The sequence below is a fragment of the Ursus americanus genome, chromosome 23, assembly GCF_024610735.1.
Source record: "Ursus americanus isolate L20-20 chromosome 23, mUrsAme1.1.p, whole genome shotgun sequence".
NCBI lineage: Eukaryota > Metazoa > Chordata > Mammalia > Carnivora > Ursidae > Ursus > Ursus americanus.
Window position 1 is genome coordinate 13,181,725 of NC_142149.1, and position 24,406 is coordinate 13,206,130.

At 46.2% G+C, this 24,406-nt stretch overlaps 1 protein-coding gene and 2 long non-coding RNA genes across 8 annotated transcripts in view; 1 reads left to right on the forward strand and 2 right to left on the reverse strand.

The window, feature by feature from the left end:
* HELZ (helicase with zinc finger) overlaps positions 1-1,663 on the reverse strand; it is a 155,689-nt gene extending 154,026 nt beyond the window's left edge. For 3 of the 6 annotated variants that reach the window (XM_045814239.2, XM_045814235.2, XM_045814236.2), the window contains exons 1-2: positions 1,593-1,663; positions 210-265 (exon numbers count right to left, since the gene is read on the reverse strand). The gene's annotated coding sequence lies outside the window, so the exon portion shown is untranslated. The remainder of the gene's footprint in view (positions 1-209; positions 266-1,592) is intronic. The other 3 variants (XM_045814237.2, XM_045814238.2, XM_087854199.1) reach the window with 3 other exon arrangements.
* Positions 1,664-2,024: 361 nt separating this feature from the next.
* LOC123803134 (uncharacterized) lies at positions 2,025-8,155 on the forward strand. The gene is made up of 3 exons (XR_006782762.2): positions 2,025-2,485; positions 5,598-5,784; positions 6,933-8,155. It is a non-coding gene; the product is annotated as an uncharacterized LOC123803134 (long non-coding RNA).
* Positions 4,513-19,515, reverse strand: LOC148107930 (uncharacterized). The gene is made up of 3 exons (XR_015721259.1): positions 19,410-19,515; positions 16,241-16,533; positions 4,513-5,929 (listed from the first exon to the last, which is right to left on the reverse strand). It is a non-coding gene; the product is annotated as an uncharacterized LOC148107930 (long non-coding RNA).
* Positions 19,516-24,406: the final 4,891 nt, after the last annotated feature.

Below are 24,406 nucleotides of genomic sequence, written 5' to 3' on the forward strand. Positions count from 1 at the left end.
TCCACTGTGGTTGCAACAACTTACAAGTTTGGTACATTTGACACATTTTTCCTTTCTAAAGCTAGCCCTGCCTACACACCCATTTGACTGACTGAGCTATTTGGAAAATAAAGATGGTCCCATCAAATTACTTAGTTTCAGCCTCATCCTTATGCATTAATTAAAATAAAGAAGGGAAAATGGTAAATCATTCTTAACTGCAATCTCACCTTACACATCTCACCAGCACTGTAGTTCTTTAGTGATCAATTACTTCATCCAATTCCTGAGGCAAACAGAAAAGTAAAATGTGTCTGTACACCAATAACAGACGTGATCAGTAGCAAATACTTCATCAGCCCCAAGTGAGAGGGCTTCTAAATTTCAAATGGAAAAAGTTACCAAAATGGTACAGTATGCAGTTCTGTAAATGATTGTTTTGCTTTCAAATAAAAACATTTCCTTTCTGTGTGATGGAAGAGTAGACTATAAAACGCTTTTAAGATCCAAAACGTAAAACACACACACACACAAACCCCATCTCTTTCAGCACTGATTGATCTTACTTTCAAAAAAAGAAGAAAAAAAGAAATGAAGGACAAGAAACCTCATTAATATAAGTTTAAGAGAGGGCAAAATTAAGAACAAACTAGCCAGGACAACTCCTCCCCCCACAACCCCACACCCCCACCCACACCCGGCATCCACTGTCTCTAGAGTTATACATATTATATTAACGATTTGCCTGAAAAGTCGAAGTTGTGAGGGAGAAGAAATAACAATTTTGAGTTTCAAACAAAACCTGAGGATCTCAATCCAAGAACCACCCTAAGACCCTGGCTTCCAGCCCTGTCTGAAGGATCCTCAGCGAAGGAGAGGGTGCAGAAAGCCCAAATAATCTGGGGTAGAAGAACCAAAGTTCCCTAAATAAAACTGCAGTCCCTTAGCCCTGGAGAAGGGGAGTCTTAAAAGAATCTCCCAGGAAAAGCTAGTCTGTTTTTATTTTTGTTGATGTGCTTGTGGGCCAATGAGAATTTCCGAGGAGGGGGCGGAGAGAGGGGGGAAAAAAGTGAAGCTCAGGCAACAGCCCCCGGCGGGGGAGGGAGGGGGCGCACCCCTGACCCACTTTTGCCCACGCCCACCCTCGGCCCCCGCCCCACAGCCGCAAGTCCAAGCCCTGAGGGGGCGATCAAGCGGGGCGTGGGAGGCCCGCACCCTCCCCACCCCCAGCCGCGACCCGGAGGAGGGGAGCGTGCTAGGCGGCTCGACCCCCCCCCCCCGCGAGTGCCCGCGGCTGCAAAAACCTCCCGCAGGCTCGCGGCCCGGGTCTGCAAAGCCCCCTCCACCGCCTGGGCCCCGGGCGCCGCGGCCCCCAGCGGAGGGGAAGGGGACCGAGGAGGGGAAGAAGCTGTAAACAGCCCCAGCGTCCGGGCCTCGCCTCGAAGAGCCCCGCTTCCCAGGCCCCGCCGCGGGCCGCCTGGGTCCCCAGCCCGTCCGAGGGCCGCCCCTCCCGGGGCCCCGGGGACCGGAGGGGAGTCAGGTCTCCTCCCCAGAGGGCTCCGGCAGCTCGCAGAGCGGTCCCAGCAGCAGAGAACGGGGAAGTCAGGACTTACCTGTCATTACTTTCTACGCCATCTTGGATCCACTTGTCAACGTCCCCACAAAGCATTATGGGTAAGAAAGAGCCTTTAAAGTGACTCCCCCCCTCGGCCCCCGACTCCCGCCTCCCGCCGCCGGCGCCGCCCCTCCGGCCGCACCTCCCGCCCGGAAAGTTGCCCCGGCTGGCGGGCCGGCCCGGGCGCCGGCGGGCCGGCCCCCTCCCCTCCTCCGGGCTGTTTGCATTTAAAATTCACCCCCATTTTAAAAAGGTGGCTTTGGGTTTTCCTCTTGGCTCCTGCCCCTGGGTTCCCTTTCCCCCCACCCCTCGCCTCCGCGACTGTTCCCTTTGCCCCGCCGCCCTCCTGCCCTGGCAGACACCCCACGTCTGCATTTAATCAGCCCGAGGTTTCCCTGCTGCTGGCAGCAGAGAGCTGCTCATTGATTTATTTATGCGCATTTATGCGTCTGTTACTGCTCTACACCCTCGGTGCCCGGCGGCGGGCTTCTGCGGCCGGCTCCCTGCCCCGGGGCAGCCGGGGGTCGCCTGCAGGGCCCGGGAGCCCGGCAGCACCGCAGACCCGTCGGCACTCTCACTCCCGCATCCGCGGGCGGAAAGGTGCCTCTATCCTGGCAAAGCGTTCCGGGGCCGTCGGGCTCCAGGACCTGGGCGGACACTGTCCCCGAGTCAACCGGCGTCAACGCGCGTTTGGGGGTTGGGGGAGAAGTAACAAGCTAAATGCAACTTTTATCCATTTGATCTCCCTCCTGCTGTCTCCTCCCCTCGACCGGTAACGTGATCCGCGACCCTCTAGGTGGGGACCCCTCCCCTAGGAATGTGGCATTGGGCACTGCCGAGTCCACCCTTTCGCATTCCAGGCAGAATGCGGACTGTGACTTCCCGGGGCAGGTAATTCGGGGGGCTCAGGCTGCGGGATCCGACACGGACAGGAGGCGCGCCAGGGCTCTGAGACAGAGTCAGCAAGAGGAGAGGGTCCGGGGCTGGGAGGAAGGTGCACCCACCTGGGTCCACCTGCCGGATCCCAGCGGGGAGGCGAGCCCTACAGGCTGGGCAAGGGGAGGATTTACCCGCGCCACTCCCGCCTGGGATTTGGGGGGGGGGGACACCCGGAGTCGCCCATCTGCGACGGGGTGCGCTGTTAAGTAGGGGGCCCAGAGACCACGCGGGGCGGGCAACTCCGCAGCCCACGCACGCCTCCCGGGCCTCTGCCCCCGCCTGCGGGCTGTTTGCAAGGCGCGGAGCTCTCCCCGGTACCCGCCGCGGGCTTTTCGGCTGAGCGGAGCAAGCAGAGTACTCTCCCGCACCCTTGCGCGGTGGTCCCATGCCCCCCGAAGCCGCTTGGTCTGCCCCAGCTCTCTCCCTTCCCAGGGACTCTGGTACTCTGCTTTGCAGACTTTGGGAGCCTGCTCTGGTTGCTTTTTTTTACAAAGAGGTGTCCAAGGGAAAATCCTCTAGGACATCAATGCTTGCGAAATTGTGTTCGGTACTAAATGTTGAAAGGTTCTGAAATTAAAAGAATGCCCGGGTATTAAGCCCCACTCTTCGGGTGCCTAGGGCCTGGGGTCTATCCTTGGGCTTTGCTCCCCGCCCCAGACCCTACGACAACTTCTCTCTCACCGCCTTTCTCTCCTGGAACCTGGATAGTTGCTGACACGAGCCCTGCCCCCAGGGAGCAAAAAAAAAAAAAAAAGGCAAAAAAAAACCCTCCACCAGGCAATTGTCCCGGCCAGATGAGTAGAGTGAGGTGTAGACTCATTAAGGGATTGGCCCGGGGTCAGCCATGAGGGAGGGAACAAGGTAATGAGTCACTCCCAGCCGGCACAGAACGGGGCGTGCTGGGGAGGGACCTCCCCTGAGTCACCCGCTTCTCCGAGCTTGGGAAACTGAAGCCTGGAGCCAGGTTCTTAGCTGTTCCAGCACAGGCAGCCACGCCGGACGTGTGGACCAGAGGGAGGGGACTCAGGACCTTCTGCTGCTGTCCTCTGAAAAGTGGGCTGCCCCTCCCATCTAAAGAAGGCACCAAAGTCTTCTTTTCACAGAGTACCCTAATTGTTCCTTTTCTAGTTCCCCTTGTGCACATGGTTAGACACTCCTATGTACTTATTTACTGGTTGCTTTGTGTTTTCATGGCACTTTAGGTGTGTGGTCTGAGTTAATGGGGGCAGGAGGGAGCAGCCAAGAACTATGCCTCCCAAAGGCTTCCTTAGTAGGTACCTTTCATTGCCTTGCATAGGCCTTGTTTCGGAGAAGTGGCACACTTTATCTGTGACCGCCAGCGCATTCATCTGCTCCAGTGTGCATCCTGGTTCAACCTTGTCCGAGACACCACCTGTTGCCTGAGCTAAATGGCCTCCTCACTCTTCTCCCTGCTTCCACTCTGCCCCCTGCAGTCCATTCTCCATCTGACCAGCCCTGTGACATGCTTGAAATGTTCATGCCTGAGTCCTCTGCTTAACCCCATCAGTGGTGGCCCGTTCACAACTGGAGGAAAATCCAAATTCCTCACTATGGCCTACAAGCTCTTGTGTGAGGCAGGACGAGCTGCCTTCTCCCTCGCCATGACCCGCACGCTGGCCTTGTCTTGCCCTACAGCACCCCGAACTTCCCTACAGTGAGAACCTGGTTGCCCCACCTCTGATGAGCATCACCTTTGCGGCTCTCAGCTCAAATGTCACCTCCTCCAAGAGAACGTACCCGATCCTCTTAACCAAAAGAGGTTACTCACTATTCTCTTACCTTGCATTAGAAATGATCATGTCTGTCTATTATGGGCCCCACCCCATTAGTGCGTAAGCTACACAAGGACACAGGCCTATCTGGCTTGTCCCCTCAGTGCCAAGACTAGGGCCTGGCACAGACAGAGACACTCGGCAAAGTATCTGTTGAAGGCAGGACCACACATTTTTTCTTTAAGATTTTCTTTTTCTTTTTTTTTTTTTTAAGTAATCTCTGCCCCCAGAATGGGGCTCGAACTTACGACCCCAAGACCGAGTCACATGCTCTACTAACTGAGCCAGCCAGGTGCCCTTGAACGAGCAGACATTTATCAGAGCAGGGTGGTGGTGGTGAAAGTGCCCGAGCATGGAATGAGGGGCCGAGGGCCGTGCCTTCCATCTCTTAAGGCCACTGTGACCATACACAGCTAGAGATGGGCCATTGGGAATGGAATTGGGGAGGGGGGGACAGGCTCCTTCGCCAATAATAATGGCGCTCCATAAACACACTGCCTCATGTAAGTCCCCAACCACTCCCTGACCCCTTCCCCCCGCCATCCCTCCTGGCCAATCCTTCTTTTCAACCCCAAGACTCTGTCCTTCGATCTGTCTTCTTCAGCTACAAATTTGCTCCTCCACGGTCTTCCCCGGCTCCATTCTTGGCAACTCTATCCTTGAAGTTACTCAGACCACAGTCCCTCCTGTCTTTCTCTCAAACTCCACCTTCAATCCATCTGCAAATCCTGCTTTGCCTTTAAAATGTATCCTGAATCCTATCGTTTCTCATCACTACCATCACGGCCACTCTGGTCCACACCACTGTCGTCTTCTCCCCCTTCCCGCCTTCCAGTGCCTTCTCAGGGTAGCTGCCACACCTGGTCTGGATAAAATGCAAATCAGATCGTCTCTCTTGTGCACGTGACCCTCTGATTTCCACTCCTCTCATTCAGAAGAGAAGCCCCAGTCCCACACAGTTGGCCTCCTCTCCTTTCCTTGACCTAATCCCCCCACCTCTCTCACCCTGTTCCGCCTTAGCCTTGATGGCCTCCTTTTTGAGTGTTCCCTCCTTCAGTAATACATGCACATGGCCTATTCCCTCACCTGCTTCAAGGCCTTGCTCCCTCCAGGGAGTCTGCTTCTTACCGTCCTACTGCAAATTTCAATATTCCTCAAACACAGACTCTGTATTTCTTTCCCTGCTTTTCTTCCACGGCATTTATCACCTTCTAACATGATAGGTAATTTGCTTAGTTATTCAGTTTCTTGTCTATCTCTCTCCATGTGAGGACTCAGCTTGCTGATCACCAAAGACATCTGTCTGCTGCTGAGAACCACATTCCCCAGCCGTGTCCTTGAAGCTGGCTGCAGCCCTGCGACGACTTCTTACAGATGGAATCAGAGCAAAAGTATGACTGTGGAAATCTGCCTGATCAAACGCACATGCATCATGGGGCACCTGGGTGCCTCAGTCGGGTAAGCGTCCGACGCTTGGTTTCAACTCAGGTCATGATCTCAGGGTCCTGGGATCCAGCCCCGTGTTGGGCTCCATGCTCAGCGGGGAGTCTACTTCTCCCTCCTCCTTTGCCTGCCGCTCTGTCTTCTTGTGTGTGCGCTCTCTCTGTCAAATAAATAAAATATTTTTTAAAATAATATAAAAAGGGGGCACCTGGGTGGCTCAGTTGGTTAAGCATCTGCCTTCAGCTCAGGTCATGATTCCAGGGTTCAGGGATATGAGCAGGGTGTCTGCTTCTCCCTCTGCCCCTTCCCCCACTCGCTCACTGTCTCTATTTCTCTCTCTCAAATAAATAAAATCTTATAAAAATAAATAAAATAAAAAGATTCTCCCTATCCCTCTCCCTCTGCCCCTACCCCTTCCTTGCTTACTCACACTCTCGCACTCCCTAAAAAAAAAAAAAAAATGCATCCAACACTAAGCTGAACAGACAATAGACCTTTATGACAGTAATCCACTGACAAGTTGTTCTCTATTTGCTGTAACATCTAGCATCTTAATGTCTACACCGCAGTTCCTATAGCCCGCTCGTGTGCAAGTTCAATGAAGGCAAGGATTTACCTATGTTTTGTTCATTTGTATGTTTATCCTTAGTGCCCACAACAAGACTTAGCATACAGTAAGTACTTAATAACTACTTGTTGGGTGAATGAATTCCCTTTTCCACAACCAATCATGAAAATTAGTGAATGGTTGACAAAGAAAGGACAATAGGGGGGGCGCCTGGGTGGCACAGCAGTTAAGCATCTGCCTTCAGCTCAGGGCGTGATCCCGGCGTTATAGGATCGAGCCCCACATCAGGCTCCTCCGCTATGAGCCTGCTTCTTCCTCTCCCACTCCCCCTGCTTGTGTTCCCTCTCTCGCTGGCTGTCTCTATCTCTGTCGAATAAATAAATAAAAAATCTTTAAAAGAAAAAGAAAGGACAATAGGAAAGACATTTTAGCTTGTTTTGCTAAAGAAGCAGAAACGGTGGGTCGCGGGAGAATGGCTATAAGGCTTTGGTAAAACCACAAAGAGTTCCCTTTCATGTTGTTCCCTGTTTTCACTTTTTTCTTCTCCTTTTCTTCCTCCTACTTTTCCACCTCCTCCATCTCTATACCACCCAAGTCTTCCTTCATCCTCCCCCTCTCCTTTCTCTTTCATGAATTTCCTTCTTTCTCTTCCCACCTAATCTAGCAAGAATTTCCTACCTATTCTGAAACTTTGAAAGTCCTAGAAAAGAGCACAAGCAGGAATCTCTCTGACATCAGCCATAGCAACATTTTTCTGATATGTCTCCTGATGCAAGGGAAATAAAAGCAAAAATAAACTATTGGGATGATATCAAAATTAAAATCTTCTGCACAGCAAAGGAAACAATCAACAAAGCTAAAAGACAACCTACTGAAGAGGAGAAAATATTTGCAAATGACATATCCAGTATAGGGATAGTATCTAAACCTTATAAAGAACTGATACAACTCAATACCAAAAAAACACAACATTCAATTTAAAACATTCAATTTAAAAACGGGCAGAAGTGGGGCCCCTGGGTGGCTTGGTCGGTTAAGCACCTGACTCTTGATTTGGGCTCAGGTCATGGTCTCAGGATTGTGGGATCAAGTTCCCACATTGGGCTCCAAGCTTTGCAGAAAGTCTGCTTGAGGTTCTTCCCCTCTCCCTCTCCTTCTACCCCTCCTCCCACTCTCTCTCTCTCTAATAAATAAATCTTAAAAGACAAATGGGCAGAAGATAGGAACAGATGTTTCTCCAAAGAAGACACAGAGGTGGCCAAGAGACATGAGAAGGTGCTCAACATCACTCATCATCAGGAAAATGCCGATCAGACCGCAGTAAGATACTACCTCACACCTGTGAATGACTAAAATAAAATTAAAAAAAAAAATAAGACACCAGAAACAACAAGTGCTGGGGAGGATATGGAGAAAAAGGAACCCTCGTGCACTGTTGGTGGGAATGCAAACTGGTGCAGCCACTGTGGAAAACAGTATTGAAGTTCCTCAAAAAAATTGCACTACTGGGTATTTACTCAAAAATTACAAGAACACTAATTCAAAGGGACATGTTTATTGCAGCGTCATTTACCACAGTCAAATGATGAAGCAGCCCAAGTGTCCGCCAATAGATAAATGTATAAAGAAGAGATGGAACTATAGAGAACACGCTGACGGTTACCAGAGTGGGGGGGATGTGGGAAATAAGGTGATGCGGATTAAGAGCACATTTAACGTGATGAGCACTGAATGACGTATAGGATTGTTGAATCACTATATTGTACACCCGGAACTAATATAACATTGCATGTTAATTATACTGAAATTAAAATTAAAAACTTCATTTAAAAAAAATAGTTTACTGTCTTTTGATTTGACCAGTGAGTGCTCAACTAGGATGTCTGTCACTTAAAATAGAGATGTGGGAGGGGTCCCTGGGTGGCTCAGTCTATTAAGCATCCAATTCTAGATTTCAGCTCAGGTCATGGTCTCAGGGTTGGGAGATCAAGCCGCAAGCTGGGCTCCACACGCACCACAGAGTCTGCTTAAGACTCCCTCTCCCTCTGCCCCTCCCTCCTTTCTCTAAAATAAATAAATCTTTACAAATAAATATGGAGAGAGAGAAGTGAGAGGTGATTTGGAGTAAAAAAATAAATAGTAAATCCAGGGTGCCCTGGGAGGCTCATTTGATTCAGCAGCTGACTTGACTTCAGCTCAAGTCATGATCTCAAGGTCCTGGGTTTGAGTCCTGTGTGTCAGGCTCTGCACTCAGCCGAGAGTCTGCATGATGATTTCTTTCTAAATAAAAACAAATTTAAGGGGCACCTGGGTGGCTCAGTCTGTTAAACTGCTGCCTTCGGCTCAGGTCATGATCCCAGGGTCCTGGAATCAAGCCCCACATCGGGCTCCCTGCTCAGCGGGGAGTCTGCTTCTGCCTCTCCCCTCCACCAGCTTGTTCTCTCTTTCTCTCTCAAATAAATAAATAGAATCTTTTTAAATAAATAAATAAAATAAAAACAAATTTAAAAAGACAAACCATGCAAAAACTAACCAAAGGAAAGTAGGCTTTATGGAAAGAAAGCATTACTAGAGGGACTCCTTGGTGGCTCAGTCGTTAAGTGTCTGCCTTCGGCTCAGGTCACGATCCCAGCGTTCTGGGATCCAGCCCCGCATCAGGCTCCCTGCTTAGCGGGAAGCCTGCTTCTCCCTCTCCCACTCCCCCTGCTTGTGTTCCCTCTCTCGCTGCCTCTCTCTGTCAAATAAATAAGTAAAATCTTTAAAAATAAAAAATTTTTTAAAAAAGCATTACTAGAAATCTTTCTGAGGGACAACTCATAATGGTGATATGGTTAATTCACCAAGAAAATATATACCAATTGTAAATTTCTGTGAGCCCAATACACGTATCCTCAAAATATATAAAGCAAAAGCATGGACAGAATTGCAGGAAAATAGAGACAAAGCTACAATTCTAGCAGAAGATCGGTGTATAAGCAACTGTTAGAACACAGAGATCAGAAGTAGTAAGAAATAGATTTGGACAACTGGGTAAGCAAACTTCACCTAACAGATATATATAGAATACTGTACTCGCAACTGCAGATCGCAAATCCTTTTTAAGTGAACATGGAATGTTTATGAAAATGCCAGGCAATATAGCAAGTCTCAACAAATTTCAAATGCTCTAAATTATACAGAGTACATTCTCAGACAATGATGCAATTAAGCTAGAAAATGAGAAGAAAAAAGGTAAGTAAAAAAAAAAAAACCCTACATGTTTGAAAACTGTATGCTCCTGAGTAACTTGTAGATTTTTAAAAAATCACAGTGGGAATTAGAAAGTATCTTAAACTGAAAGGTTTTTAAAATACTACATCCTAAAGATGTAGTGAAAGCTATGCTAACGTGGAAAGTTATATTTTTTTAATGCATGTAATAGTAAGACAAGAATAAGCAGGATTTTTTGTGAGAAATTAGAAAAAACAGCTAATTAGACACAATGAAAGTGCAAATAAATGGAAACATAGTCAAAAGTTAATTCTTTGGGAAGACTAATAAAAGTAATAAACCCCTGGTGAGACTAATTTTAAAAAGCACAAATAATGCCAAGAAATTTAAAAAGGAACTTTTCCACAGATTTTTTAATCATTAAAAAGATAATGAGACAATACTGAGCAGCTTTATGCCAATAAGTCTAAAAATTTGATTAAAATGGACAAATTACTTAAAAACACAGTTTACCAAACTGGCACAGTAAGACACATAAAAGCTGAATAGTCCTATATCTACTGTTTAAAATTAAGCCTATAATTTAAAATCTTCAGGGGCGCCTGGCTGGCTCAGTCAGTCCGTAGAGGATGTGACACTTGATCTCAGGGTTGTGAGTTTGAGCCCCACATTGGGTACAGAGATGACTTTTAAATTAAAAAAAAAAAAAATCTTAAAAAAAAAAAGGAAAGAAAGAAATGGCACCAATCTTAGACAAACTCCTTCAGAGAATAGGAAAAGAAAAGAAAATAATCCTTAACTCATTCTGAGGCCAACAAAACCTTGATACCAAAAACTAAAAAAGACCAAAAAAGACCAAAAAAAAAAAAAAAAGGAAAATAGGCTAATCTCACGCATAAACTTTGATGCAAAACTCCCGAACAATCAGCAAAGCGAATCCAGCAATATATAAAGATAATACCGGCTAGTCAACGTGGGTGTATTGTAGGAATGTTAGTTGGCTTACCATGTCCAAAATCGTCCAGTGTAATTCACCATATTACTGGACTAAAAGGGAAGAATTTTATGATCACCTTAATAGATGTAAAAATAGATTTTTTTTTAGATTTTATTTATTTATTTGACAGAGAGGCGGGGGGAGAGAGAGAGCACGAGCAGGGGGAGCAGCAGGCAGAGGGAGAAGCAGGCTCCCCACTGAGCAGGGAGCCAGACACGGGGCTCCATCCCAGGACCCTGGGATCATGACCTGAGCCAAAGACAGTCGCTTAACTGACTGAGCCACCCAGGAGCCCCCAATTTTTTTTAAGTATGCTCTACACGAAACGTGGCACTTGAACTCACAACCCCGAGATCAAGAGTGACACGCTGCACTGACTGAGCCAGCCAGGCGTCCCTGCTTTGAGCACTCCTGTCCAGCATCATCATGAAGGACCAAGCCAGTGCAGTAAGTAGTACAAGAAAAAAGTAAATAGTGTAACTCTGAAAAGGAAGAACTATCTTTTTTCACAAGATGACCTGATTATGTATGCAGAAAACCCACAAATACATAATCAGAATTAATAAGTGAGTTTAGGAAGGTTGCTAATATCAATATTAAAATGTATTTCTACATAATAGCATATACTATTTAAAGCAATAATCCGGTGAACCATATAAAGCTTAAAAAGATATCACAGGAGGCACCTGGGGGGCTCAGTCCGTGAAGTGTCTGCCTTCAGCTCAGGTCATGATCCTGGGGTCCTGGGATTGAGCCCTGCATCGGGCTCCCTACTCAGTGGGGAGCCTGCTTCTCCCACTCCCTCTGTCCCTACCCGCCCCCCACATGCTCCCTCTTGCACATGCGTGCTCTCTCTCTCAAATAAATCAATAAATAAAATTTTTAAAAATAAAATAAAAAGATACCACAGTGTCAAATTATACTGCATACATAGGAATAGATCTAATGAAACATATGCCAGACCTCTGTGAAAAACCAACCATTGTTGAAAGAAATAAAGGAAAGTCTTAATAAATTGGAGTACATGATGTGTGGCAGCCATGGAAATGTCACCTAGATGCCCTCAGGAAGGAACTTTCTGCTCAGATGTGGTCCACACACAGCCTCCAGCTTCCAGCTCCTTCAGGACCTGCCTCAGCTGCACGGCCGCTTGCCTGAGGGCACCCGGGCCCCAGAGCAGCACACATCCAGTGACCGAAGGAGACAGGCACATAAAAGCGCCATTACGACCTCATGTGGGACACGCCAAAGCCCTTGGCACTGAAGGCAATGCTGCCACATTAGCGACTGAAGCTTTGTTGGGCTGGCATCACTCTTCTGCCTGCTTCCTCTGCCTGGTCTTGCTGCCTCCCCTTCCTTCCACAAGTATCGATACCTATGAACATCTCGCACCCCACACTCTGTCTCTGGCTCTGCCTCCGGAGAATGTAACCCATGACAGCTGACGCCAGTAGTTTGCGAGAGCAGGCGACAAGACGGATTTGGAACAGGCTAGTGAGGAGGTCCCCATCACTGGTGTGAAGTCGGTGGGTCTCAAGACAGCCCTTGGCACAAGATGCTGGTTCTGTTGCTCACGGCCTTCCTATTGGTACGTGAGGAGAAGTGTGTCCAGGTGAAGCGAAAGCCCTAGCAGGTGTCAATCAGGCCCTTGGGACTTTGGAGGAGATAGCTGCTACAGAGAACACAGATTTGGATGCTGACTGATAAGCATCGTGAATGTTCTACAAGAAAACAATGAACGGTGGAGGGTAACAGGCAGTGCAAAGCCAGGTGTGAAAACCAGCCCCCTCGGCTGCATGTAAGAAATTCTCACTGCCGGGGCGAGGCAGAGAAAGCTAAGGACCAAGCCAGAGATCGTTAAACACCCAACGAAGGCCAAGTCTGTTATGTCAGGACTCGAGAGGGGATAGAGACCGACAGACGATGGCTCTGAAGATTTTGACTCTCTAGACTCGTGTGAACGTTCTGATCCTGCCGAAGTGGCCCGTCATCCCCACACCTCCCAGGAAGAGCTAGCGCTCCTACTTGCTGGAACCCCACCCTGCGAACAGCACCGCCCCCTGAGAATCGCCGCCGCTCGGCCGCTTTGCCTGTAACCAGCTGAACACAGCCTATGCTGGCCAGAGACATGCGAAGGGGCCATACCCACAAAAGGGGGGCAAGACCTCACCAGTGACACTGGCAGCAGCCAGGGACTGCATTCCGAGAGTGCTTGGTCAAAGGAGCCAGAATATAAAATTGGATAAAGAGGAGTCTGTTGACTTGAGAGAGGATGTAATGTTCCGTTAAGGATCCAGAATTGCCATGTTAGAAGGTGAAGTGAATCAAAAGATTTCGGGCGGCAGGAACACTGAACAGCAAGACTCACCAGAGGTTTGTTGTGTTTCCCAGAAAGGCTCACAAGACCCACGATTTACCAGGCCATAAGCAACGTGCTGGTTAGAAGGGCACCAGCTCCACCAAGAAGTTCAATAGGGCAGGTTGTTAGAGAACCAAGAGACTGATTTTTTTTTTCATTTTATTTCATTTCAAGTAAGTCTCATTTCAATAGCCACAAGTGGCTACCATATGAGATAATTCAGAACCAGAAGATAATCCCAAGGGGCGCCCGGGTGGCTCAGCCGTTAAGCCCAAGGTCCTGGGATCAAGCCCCACATCAGGCTCCCTGCTCAGCGGGGAGCCTGCTTCTCCCTCTCCCACCCCCCATGCTTGTGTTCCCTCTCTCGGTGTGTCTCTCTCTGTCAAATAAATAAATAAAATCTTAAAAAAAAAAAAAAGATAATCCCCAAAACTCTCTTACAACTCAAGGGTAAGAAGGACTTCTTAAACAGGACACAAAAAAACACTAACCAAAAGGAAAACACTAAATTTAACTACATTAAAATTAAGAATTTATGTACATTTTAATATATATATTTAAGATTTTATTTATTTATTTGTGAGAGAGCATGAGTGGGGGGTGCAGGGTAGAGTGAGAGGGAAAAGCAGGCTCCCCAGGAAGCAGGGGACTTGATGTGGGGCTGGGATCATGACCTGAGCCGAAGGCAGATGCTTAACGACTAAGCCACCCAGGTGCCCTTAAAATTTATGTACATTTGAAGATATCATTAAAGGGGTGCCTGGGTGGCTCAGTCATTGAGCGTCTGCCTTTGGCTCAGGGCGTGATCCCAGGGTCCTGGGATCAAGCCCCACATCCGGCCCCCTCCTCCGCTGGGAGCCTGCTTCTTCCTCTCCCACTCCCCCTGCTTGTGTTCCCTCTCTCACTGGCTGTCTCTCTCCCTCTGTCAAATAAATAAATAAAATCTTTTAAAAAAATAAAAAATAAAAAAATAAAGATATCATTAAAAAAGCACAGAGGCAAGGCACAAGTGGAAAGAGATACTTGCAACACATATAAAAAAGGGCTCATATCCAGAATATATAAACAACCATAGATCAATTAAAAAAAAAAAAAACCACAAACCCAAAAGAAAAGTAAATAAAAGACTTCAACAGGCAGGTCACCAGAAAGGATATCCAAGTGACCAATAAACATGTTTAAAAGTGTTCAACCAATGGCTTCCAGGTTGGAAGAGCATGAGACTCTTAATATTGGGGTCGTGAGTTCAAATCCCACATAGGGTATAGAAATTACTAAAAATAAATAAACTTTAAAAAAAAGCTGGTTGGAGCACCTCCACACTCAGCCCAGAGTCTGCTTTCCCCTCTCCCTCTGCTCCTCACCTTGCTCATTCTCTATCTCAAAGAAATAAAATCTTAAAAAAAAAAAAAAAAAGGCGTTCAACCTCACTCTAGCCAGGGACATATAAATGAAAATCATAATGAGACATCACCACACACCCAGCAGTACGACTAAAATCTGAAAGACTGACAGTGCAGATAGCAGTGAGAACGTGGGACAGAATCTCAAACAGAGTCGGGTGGGAGTTTAAATTGGTATGACCACTCTGAAAAACGGGCAGTATCTACTGAATTTGCCCATGCCCTATAACCCGGCAATCTCGCTTCAGGAATACGCCCAACAGAAATAAGTGAACTTGTGTATCAAAAGACATATGCAAGAGCGTTCATAGCAGCCTTATTTACAATTGCCAAAAGTTGAATAAAACCTGTAAGGTGGCTCAGTAAGTGGAACGTGCAACTCTTGATCTTGGCGTTGTAAATTCAAGCCCCATAGTGGGTGTAGAGATCATTTAAAAATAAAATCCTTAGGGGCACCTGGGTGGCTCAGTCGGTGAAGCGTCTGCCTTCGGCTCAGGTCATGATCCCAGGGTCCTGGGATCGAGCCCCACATAGCATCGGGCTCCCTCTCCACAGGGAGTCGTCTTCTCCCTCTCCCTCTGCCTCTCATCCTGCTTGTGCGCTCGCTCTCTCTCTCGCTATCTCTGTCTCTCTCGCAAATAACTAAATCTGTAAAAAAATTAAAAATAAATAAATAAAATCTTTTTTTTTAAAGTTAAAAAAAATAAAATCTTTTAACGAAATGTTTGGGGCACCTGGGGGGCTCACTGGGTTAAATGGCCAACTCTTGGTTTTGGCTTGGGTCATGATCTCTGGGTCTGGGATTAAACCTCATGTCAGGATCTGCTCTCAGCCCGGGGTCTGCTGGAGATTCTCTCCCTCCCTCTGCCTGTCCCCCTGTTTGTGTGCTCTCTCTCTCTCTAAAATAAATAAATACATCTTATAAACAAATAAATAGATAAATAAATAAATATTTAAAAATGGTTAATCTTATGTGAATTTTATCACAATTTTAAAATTTAAAAAAATGTAAAACTCAGGGGACATACTTAACAAACAAGCAAAAGACTGTATTTTTCCTTTGGAATAAAGGCAGAACATTCTTTCTAAAAGGAAATAAATAGACTTCTAACGTTTCTGGCAACCCTGCTGGCTCACTCAGAAGAGCATGCAACGCTTGATCTCAGGGTCACAAATTTGAGCCCCACGTTGGGTGTAGAGATTACTTAAAAATAAAATCTTAGGGACGCCTGGGTGGCTCTGTCACTTAAGCGTCTGCCTTCAGCTCAGGTCATGATCCCAGGGTCCTGGGATCAAGTCCTGCATCAGGTTCCTTGACTGCTGCTCCCCCTGCTTGTGCTCTCTCTCCCTCGCTCACTCTCTGATAAATAAATAAAATCTTTCAAAAAAATATAGAAGTTTTTAAAAAATAAATAAATAAGTAAATAAAATCTTAAAAAATAATAAATAAGTAAATAAAAATAAAGTTATTGGCATCCCTAAACCTACCAATCAAGTTGCTTTTTCTTTTAACGTTGTACAAGGTGATTTTTTTAAAGTGTCCACTGCGACGATTTAAAATATGTATACGTTATGAAAGGAATATCATAATTAAGTTAATTAATACACCCACCACCTTACTTAGTTACCTTTTTTTGGAGGGATGGTGGTGGTGAGGACACTTAAGATCCACTCTGTTAGCAAATTTCAAGTCTACACCCGAGTCTTAGTAACTCTAGCCACACCATACAGCAGACCCCCAGATCTAGTCATCTTAGGAAACTGAGGAAAGTTTAGGTCCTTTGACAAATATCTCCCCGCTTCCCCCCACCCTGGCTGCAGTCCCTGGCAACGACCATTCCACTCTGGTTCTAGAAGTTTGACTTTTTTTAGATTCCATATTTAAAGGAGGTCACGCAGTATCCATCTTTCTGTGTCTGGCTCCTTTCACTTACGGTCATGTCCTCCAGGCTCACCCATGTTGTTTTTGCTTTTCAGTCTTGCATCCACCACCTTTCCTTCCCTCCGCCCGGCAGGGACGTTCGGCGTGTTTGTGTGAACGTGCACGGGCTCCTCCGTGGGTCTGCGTCCGCCCCGAGTTCTCTGACCTTTCGCAGCCTCTCCCGTGGCGAGCGCCGCTCTGCTGAGTGTGCATTTCTGCAGGCCGTCCTCGAACTGACCGTGACAGGAAGCCTGGCTTCCTGGGGTCCTGGATCAGCCAAGCAGGAAGGAAATAAAGGCCACAGAGCTGTCGAAGAGGAAGAAGACAACTTGAAGGCAGAATCCATACCTCTGAGGATAGGTCGGAGAAGAACAAACTGTATTATGCCTGGAGTCCCCTCATCCGGGAAGAGAGAAACACCAAGGCTCCAGCAGCGCTATTTCCTATGATCAGATGATCCTGGGCAAGCCCTCTGCCTTTCTCGGCTGTAGTTTCCCCATCTGTAAAATGGGAATGATGAAGAAGCCTTTCCCACTGATGGTTGTGAGGGTAATGGGCATCGCAAACCAGAGCTCAATTAGAGTAAGTTTGTAACAAGGTTACCTCTTACTACTTTCAAAGGTTTAATTTTCTTTTCTTTTTTTTAAGATTTTTAATTTATTTTTAGGAGAGAGCACGCACGATGGTGGGGAGAGGGGCAGAGGGAGAAGCACCTCCCCACTGAGCAGGGAGCCCCATGTAAACTCCATCCCAGGACACTGGCATCATGACGTGAGCCGAAGGCAGACACTTAAGTGACCGAGCCCCCAAGGGGCTCAAAGTAAGGAATTTGAAAATACCCAGTTATTTTCTTCCTGCCTTTCATCTCTCCTGTTCCAGTTAATAATTAATATCAAATGAGCAAACAAACGAAACAAACCAGAAAAACCCTGCTGGCCTATTTTTGGCACTTGTGATGGAACCAAGATTTCTTCGATAGGAAAAGGGCACCCGAATAGGGTGAGGTCTGAGGACATTCTCATCCTCGATCCTATTACAACCGGGATTGAGGGTCACAAGCCCAAGTCCCATATTCCAGTGGTTGGTTATTCAGTTGGAGCCTGTCCTTCAGCCGGCAAGAAATGGACAGTTCAGGGGCGCCTGGGGGGCTCGGTGGGTTAAGCAGCTGCCTTTGGCTCAGGTCATGATCTTAGGGTCCTGGGATCGAGCCCCATGTCAGACTCTCTGCTCAGTGGGGAGCCTGCTTCTCCCCCTCCCTCTGCCCCCAACTCATGTTCACGGACTTTCTGTCTCTCTGTCTCAAATAAATAAAATCTTTAAAGGAAGGAAGGAAGGAAGGAAGGAAGGAAGGAAGGAAGGAAGGAAGGAAGGAAGGAGAAAGAAAGAAAAAGAAAGAAAGAAAGAAAGAAAGAAAGAAAGAAAGAAAGAAAGAAAGAAAGAACAGGTGTGATATGAATCCTACCTGGCAAGCCTGGTCTCTAGAAGTGTTAGGAGGTTCTGGGAAAAGTATAGACTCAGGGAGGGATGGCTTAGATCTTGAGAGGCTGTGAGACCTTGGGCTGATTACTCATTTCCCTGGGCCTTTCTGCCCATCAAATTGGGGTGTTGGAGGGGTGCCTGGCTGGCTCAGTCAGTGGAGCATGTGACTCTTGATCTCGGGGCTGTGAGTTCGAGCCCCACATGTGGTGTGGTGTTTACATAAATTAAAAAAGTTTTTTTAATTGGGGTGTTGGACTAATTGATTTTTAGGTCAATGATTAAGGATCCCACTCTTCTAATTCCTCCAACAACAACAACAACAAAAAAGAATAAAGAAAGTAGTCATGAAGGTTTTGGCTGAGAACCAACTGGAAAGAAAAGAAATAGGCCCCTAAGGTCTTTAAAAAAAAAAACACAGTGTGTTTTAATTATAACTCAAACTTCACTTTAAGGGAAAAAACAACCCTTAGGCTTTTTCTGTTCTAGTTAATTGTAATCTTTCTCTCCAGCAGGTAACTCTTCAGGAGAAAGGTTCAAGTTTGCTCACACTTTTTATCTAAGGCCAGTTATCTACAAAAGGCTCCCTGGAAGCTGACTTCCCATTTTTACATAAAGTCGCTGCAAAGAAAGCAAGCTCCGCGTTCCGATGTCCTAAGTAAATTTCTTCTGCCATTTCTGATGCTACAGGGTTAATCCAGTGTGAAGAGAGTGACAAAGTGCAGAGATTTTTTTTTATGGATTCCACATTCATAACCAAGTACTTGGCAACCTGCCCTCTCATATGTTGCGAAACAAATATGTGTTGCCTTCAGTGTGTTTTTAACAGGCCAAGCAGTTTATTTGATCACAATGCTTGGGTCTAGACTCAGAGACACCAGAACTTTCCCACTGTGCTGTCACTGCTTTGGTTAGTATCTTGGTTTCCCTCTGCCTTTCTAAAGAACCATTTGGGGGACTCCGGAGAGTGATGTCCTCGGGCCCTTGACCACAACCTAAACTCTTCAAAGGACTTTGCTTCCAGCCTTGCAAAATATTTTGCAAACCTTGCAAAAATTCACCAGTTTTAGATTTTGAAATTACTGGCACAGGCAAGTGTCTACGATCGTGAAATTCTCATGAGTGGGGCAGAGCAAATTTCTATAAACAAAGCAATCTCCAATCTCTGCAGCCTTTTTTTTTTTCCTGCAGCCTTTTGTAGAAATATTTATACCCAAAGAAAAGGGCCCCTTTCAGCTCTAGGATGCTATAACATAAACATTTACTATAAATGAAGTGCCTTGTGAACGCACTTGCCCAATCCCTCGGAAACTTCAAGAACCTAATTTTACCTAAACACCTCTTATTGCCCCACAGGTTTGGCTGTAAATATCCCTTGTGATTCTTCTCACAAGAAAGGAAGCACATGTATATTGGATGTAAGACAGTTTTTTGTTTTGTTTTGTTTTAAAGGGGCCTTAAAAAAACAAAACAAAACTTATGGATCCAAAAGCCCTATGACCAGCTTTCAGGGTACTCAGCTGACCTCCAAGGAGCCACAACCATGGGCCCTCCCATAACAGCCAGCCCTGGGGTCCCAGAAGACAGCAGCCGGGCCATGGGCTGATTTCTCAGTCATTATTAAAATTCCTGCTTGCACACAGTTGGATTTCTTTTCAGTGCGGTCTAATCTTTTTTTTCCTGACCCTTGTACCAAGTCCACTCACCTGATTTAGTTCTATAAAGGCTTGATGTGAAGTCCGGAGTCTCCAGCACCACAAATGACCATTGGAAGTAGATAGTGGTTCACTGCACCAAGTAAAGCTGTTCTTGCTGGAACTCTCTGTACAGACAGGTCAGAGGCCACAGCCCCAGAGACCAAGGAGCCAGCCTCAGGCCGACTAGAGCAGCTGAACTTTCTCCCCTGTTACTCCTGACCTCTCTCCCTTGGTTGGCCCCTGTCATCCTTTCTTGCTTGCCGCTTGCCCCTTCCCTTTTCCTGTTTTCCTTCTCCCCCTTCCTCCCCGTGCGGCCGGAGTCTTACTCCCTTACACCACAGCTCCTAACCAGAGGTCTTAGCTGTCCTTCATCCCACTTTCAGAGCATCCTTAGGGTTGTTCCCATTTTCTGCTCCTCTTTCCAAGCATCTCCTGTCTTCCCTTACGTGTCCCCATCCGCCCACCCCCAGACCTAATACCCTTTATGCCGCCAGGCGGTGCCCTAGACGACCCCTTGAGTCAGAATTGTTAGATTTTCCTTAGTGATTACTTTCTTCTTGCTTTGGAATGCAGGTTCTCAGGCACCCCGAGATCCATTCTCCTCCTCCTTGAATTTGAGTGGAACATGCCTGCCCAGACTGCGATTCGCAGCCTCTCTTGCAGCTAGAAGTTGCCCTGAACAAAGAGGTGTGGAATGTCCAGAAAACATCCTCAAGGGGTGGCATGGGGCACCCTTCTTTGCTCCTTCCTGCCTACTGACTAGAATAGGAGTGTCTTGTCCAGAGCCTGAGTAGCTTGGATCACGAGGCAGCTCGCCAAGAATCAGGGTGGTAAGACTGGGCGGGGGGGGGGGGGGGTGGTCTTCGGTCTCCGTTGACTAGCGGGGCCTCCGTACCAGCCCTGGACTGACGGCCGAGTTCTAGAACTCAGGGAGAAGCTAAACTTCCATCGCATGTAAGCCACCATTATTTTTGAAAGGCACGTGGAGCCCAGTGAGCGTCCCAACATGTGGAATATGTACGAAGTCATATCGCGTACAAATCAAATTGACTTAGACCCACGCAAACGGATGGGCCTTGCAGAGAGAACAGAAATGAAGGTAAGAAATTGTAATGACTCAACATCCTTTTCACCAGTTTTCACAGGTTTATCCCTCAGTGCCACGAATGATATGCGATGATAGCATGGCCTCTGTGTCCAGAGGCAGAAGATATTTTAACATTCTGTAACTTTCCCCGGGGGGGGGGGTGTGCATAATTGCAGGCATAGCAACAAATTGCAAGAATAGTACAAGGAAGGACACCTGTACTGGCTCTGTCAGGAGAGCAAGAGTCTCTTGAGTTCAAGGTCATGAGTTTATTTATTTAGTTTTTTAAAGATTTTATTTATTTATTTATTTATTTATTTATTTATTATTTATTTATTTGACAGAGAGAGAGAGAGCGCGCGCACAAGCAGGGGGAGTGGGAGTGGGAGAGGAAGAAGCAGGCTCCCCACTGAGCAGGGAGCCCGACCTGACCTGGGATCATGACCTGAGCCAAAGGCAGAGGCTTAACTAACTGCATTCCCCTGCGTTCCGGGGGTCATGAGTGTAAGCCCACGTTGGGCGTGGAGCCTTTATAAATAAATAAATACGCAAACAAACAGTACAAGGAATTACCATACGACCTATACCCACGTTCCTCAAATGTTAATGTTAAAAAAAGAAAAAAAGGAAGTTAACGTTTTACTGCATTCACTTTCTCATTCTCTGGGTATCAATTTTTTTCTCGAAATATTTGAGAGTAAGTTACAGACACACTGTCCCTTTACCAGTAAATACATTAAGTGTGTTGGGATGCCTGGGTGGCTCGGTCAGTTAAGCATCTGCCTTTGGCTCATGTCATGGGATCGAGGCCCGTATCAGGCTCCTTGTTTGGCGGGGATCCTGCTTCTCCCTCTGTCTGCCATTCCCCTTGATTGTGGTTTCTCTCTCTGACAAATAAGTGAAATCTTTAGGAAAAAAAATAATACTTTAAGTGTGTATTTCCTAAAAATGGACTTATGTGACAACATAACCACAGAAGGATTATCAAAATCAAAAAATTAACTCTCGTGCAACACTATTACCGAACCAATAGACTTTTCTCGGCTCTTACTAGTTGCCCAGATAAAGTCTTATATGACAAAAGATAATCCCAAATCCCAGGTGGCAGTCTGTTGTGTGTCTTTTTATTCCTCTTCAGTCTGGAAAAAATTGTCTTACCCTGCCTTTCATAGCCTTGACATTTTCGAAGAGTCGGTTACTTTGTAAAATGTCCCCCTCAGATTGAATACCTCCAACGCTTTTCTTAACATTAGGTTCCGTTTGTGAGTTTTGGGCCGGAATCCTCCAGAACTAACGCTCTGTGCATCATTGTCAGGAGGCCTATGGTAGCAATTTGTCCTGTTACTGGTGATGTGAAGATTGACCATTGGTTGGTGTTGTGTCTGCCAAATTTCTCCACTGCAAAGTTATTATATTCTCTTTGAAAAAATAATCTCGTGCAGAGATACTTTGAGACTGTGTAACTATCCTGCTAATCCTCCAGCCTTTCCCCACTAAGTTTAGCATCCATTGACGATTCTCGTATGCATCAGTCATTGCTCTGATGGTTGCCTGGTAGTAATTTTTTAAGTTTTTCTTTTCAAGGAGGATCCAAAAATTTTTTATTTTATTTATTTGCTTTTGAACCCACTTGATTTATGTATAAGAACTGAAATTTAGAACATGAAAGCAAAAATCCAGGCAGGTGGTGACTGTCTCCACGAACACTGTAAATTAAAATAATTAACCCAGGGGGCGCCTGGGTGGCTCAGTCCGTTAAGCCTCCAACTCTAGATTTCAGCTCAGGTCATGATCTCAGGGTTGTGAGATCAAGCCCCAGGTCGGGCTCCAAGATCAGCATGGGGTCTGCTTAAGATTCTCTCCCTCTTCCTCTGCCCTACCCCCCACTCATTCTCTCTAAAAAAATTAATAATAGTAATAATGATAAGAAGAAGAGGAGGAGGAGGAGGAGAATTTACCCAGGGGCGCCTGACCCGCTCAGTAGGTACAGCATGTGATTCTTGATCTCAGGGTTGTAAGTTTGAGCACCACATTGGGTGTAGAAATTACTTATAAAGAAAATCTTTTTTTTTTTTTTAAGATTTTATTTATTTATTCGACAGAGATAGAGACAGCCAGCGAGAGAGGGAACACAAGCAGGGGGAGTGGGAGAGGAAGAAGCAGGCTCCTAGCGGAGGAGCCCGATGTGGGGCTCGATCCCATAACACCAGGATCACGCCCTGAGCCGTAGGCAGACGCTTAACCGCTGTGCCACCCAGGTGCCCCTAAAGAAAATCTTTTGAAAAATAGGTAAATAATTTGCCCGTTAAGAAATCTCTTTACGCACTCGGAGCATGTGTCTGGCACTGTGTTGAGTCCTGGGATTCAAATGTAAGTGAAACAGATCCAAGTCCTCGGGGAGCACAGCATTTTTAATCGGGGACACAAGTATGAACAGATACCAGCTCTGCAACACAGGAAGGGCCGTTCCAGGGTGACTTAGAACCCAGTGCCCTGTACAGCAGGAGCTGGGGGCCTCTGCTGAGTAGAGTGAAAGGACCCACCTGGTTCTATTGTAAAACTATTTTGCACACACTGATTTCTATGTAGGATAAGGAGATTTGGGGGGGGGCAAAAATTCAAAGGCTGTCTATCATTGGTATGTCTGGGGAACGTGGGTGCCTAGACAGGGGCAAGACTATAGAAAAGAACTACAGAAGCCTTAAGTGAGATCTCACTTTAAGGAAAGAATGAATTGAATATAAAATAAATAAGTAAATAAATAAATAAGTACAAATGTAAATATAAATATAAAAATGAAAGAAAGACTTGGCTGGGTGTCAGTCTCCCCATCCCAAGACCTTCATGGCCCCAGCACCTACCTGGGGAGATCTTACTTGCCATTGTACCAAACATGAAATACACCCACATCCCATAATTACATCAATTGATATGATTTTACATTGGCATTACGTGAGTCAGTTTTCATTGGTTAGTTGGCATAGTTTGCCAATATTTGATTAATTTTCAGTAAGTTTTTACAGTTTCAAGCCAATACGTTTGTTTTCGGTCTCAAATCTTTTTGTAGGCTCTTACACAGCTCGTAGGACTGAGGGATGGCACCTGGAGAACCTAATGAATTTTTGTAAGCTGCAAGAAGTTTTATTTACTTAGAGACAAATGTCCCTGAATGGATCAAACTTACTTAGAAAAAAGAAGAAATTTTATTGAGATATACTTTGTATTACCATAAAATTCACCCATTTAAAGTGTACAATTCGATGGTCCTTCGTACATGTACAGAGTTGTGCAACCAGCAGCACTGTCTAATTTTAGAACATTTCATCACTTCAGAAAGAAACCTTGTGCCCACTTCAGGTCCCTCCCCATCCTTCCCCTAATCCCTGGCAACCTCATAACTACTTTCTGTCTCTATAGATTCGCCTTTTCTAGACATTTCCATAAACGGAATCATATAATAAAAATATATGGTCTTTGTGACTGGGTTCTTTCAGCTTAGCCTAATGTTTTCGGGGTTTATCCATGTTGTAGCAAGTGTCAGCGTTTCTTTATTTTTATTACCGATTAGTATGACAGAGTATGGAGAGAACACATTTCCTTTGCCCATTCACCGGTTGCTGGGCAATTGGGTCGTTTCCACTCTTTGGCTATTGTGAGCAATGCTGCCGTGAACATTTTGTGCAAGTCTTTGTGTGCCGATATATTTTTATTTGTCTAGGAATGGAATTGCTGGGTCACGTGGGAACATTTAGGGAAACTGCCAAACTGTTCTCCACGGCAGTTGAGCCATTGTACATGCCTGCACAGGGAATGAGGGTACCACTTTCTCGACACCCTTACCCACACTTGTTCTCTTTTTTATTCCAGCCAGCCTCGAGGGTATACAGTGGTAGCTCATTGTGGTTTTAATCTGCATTTC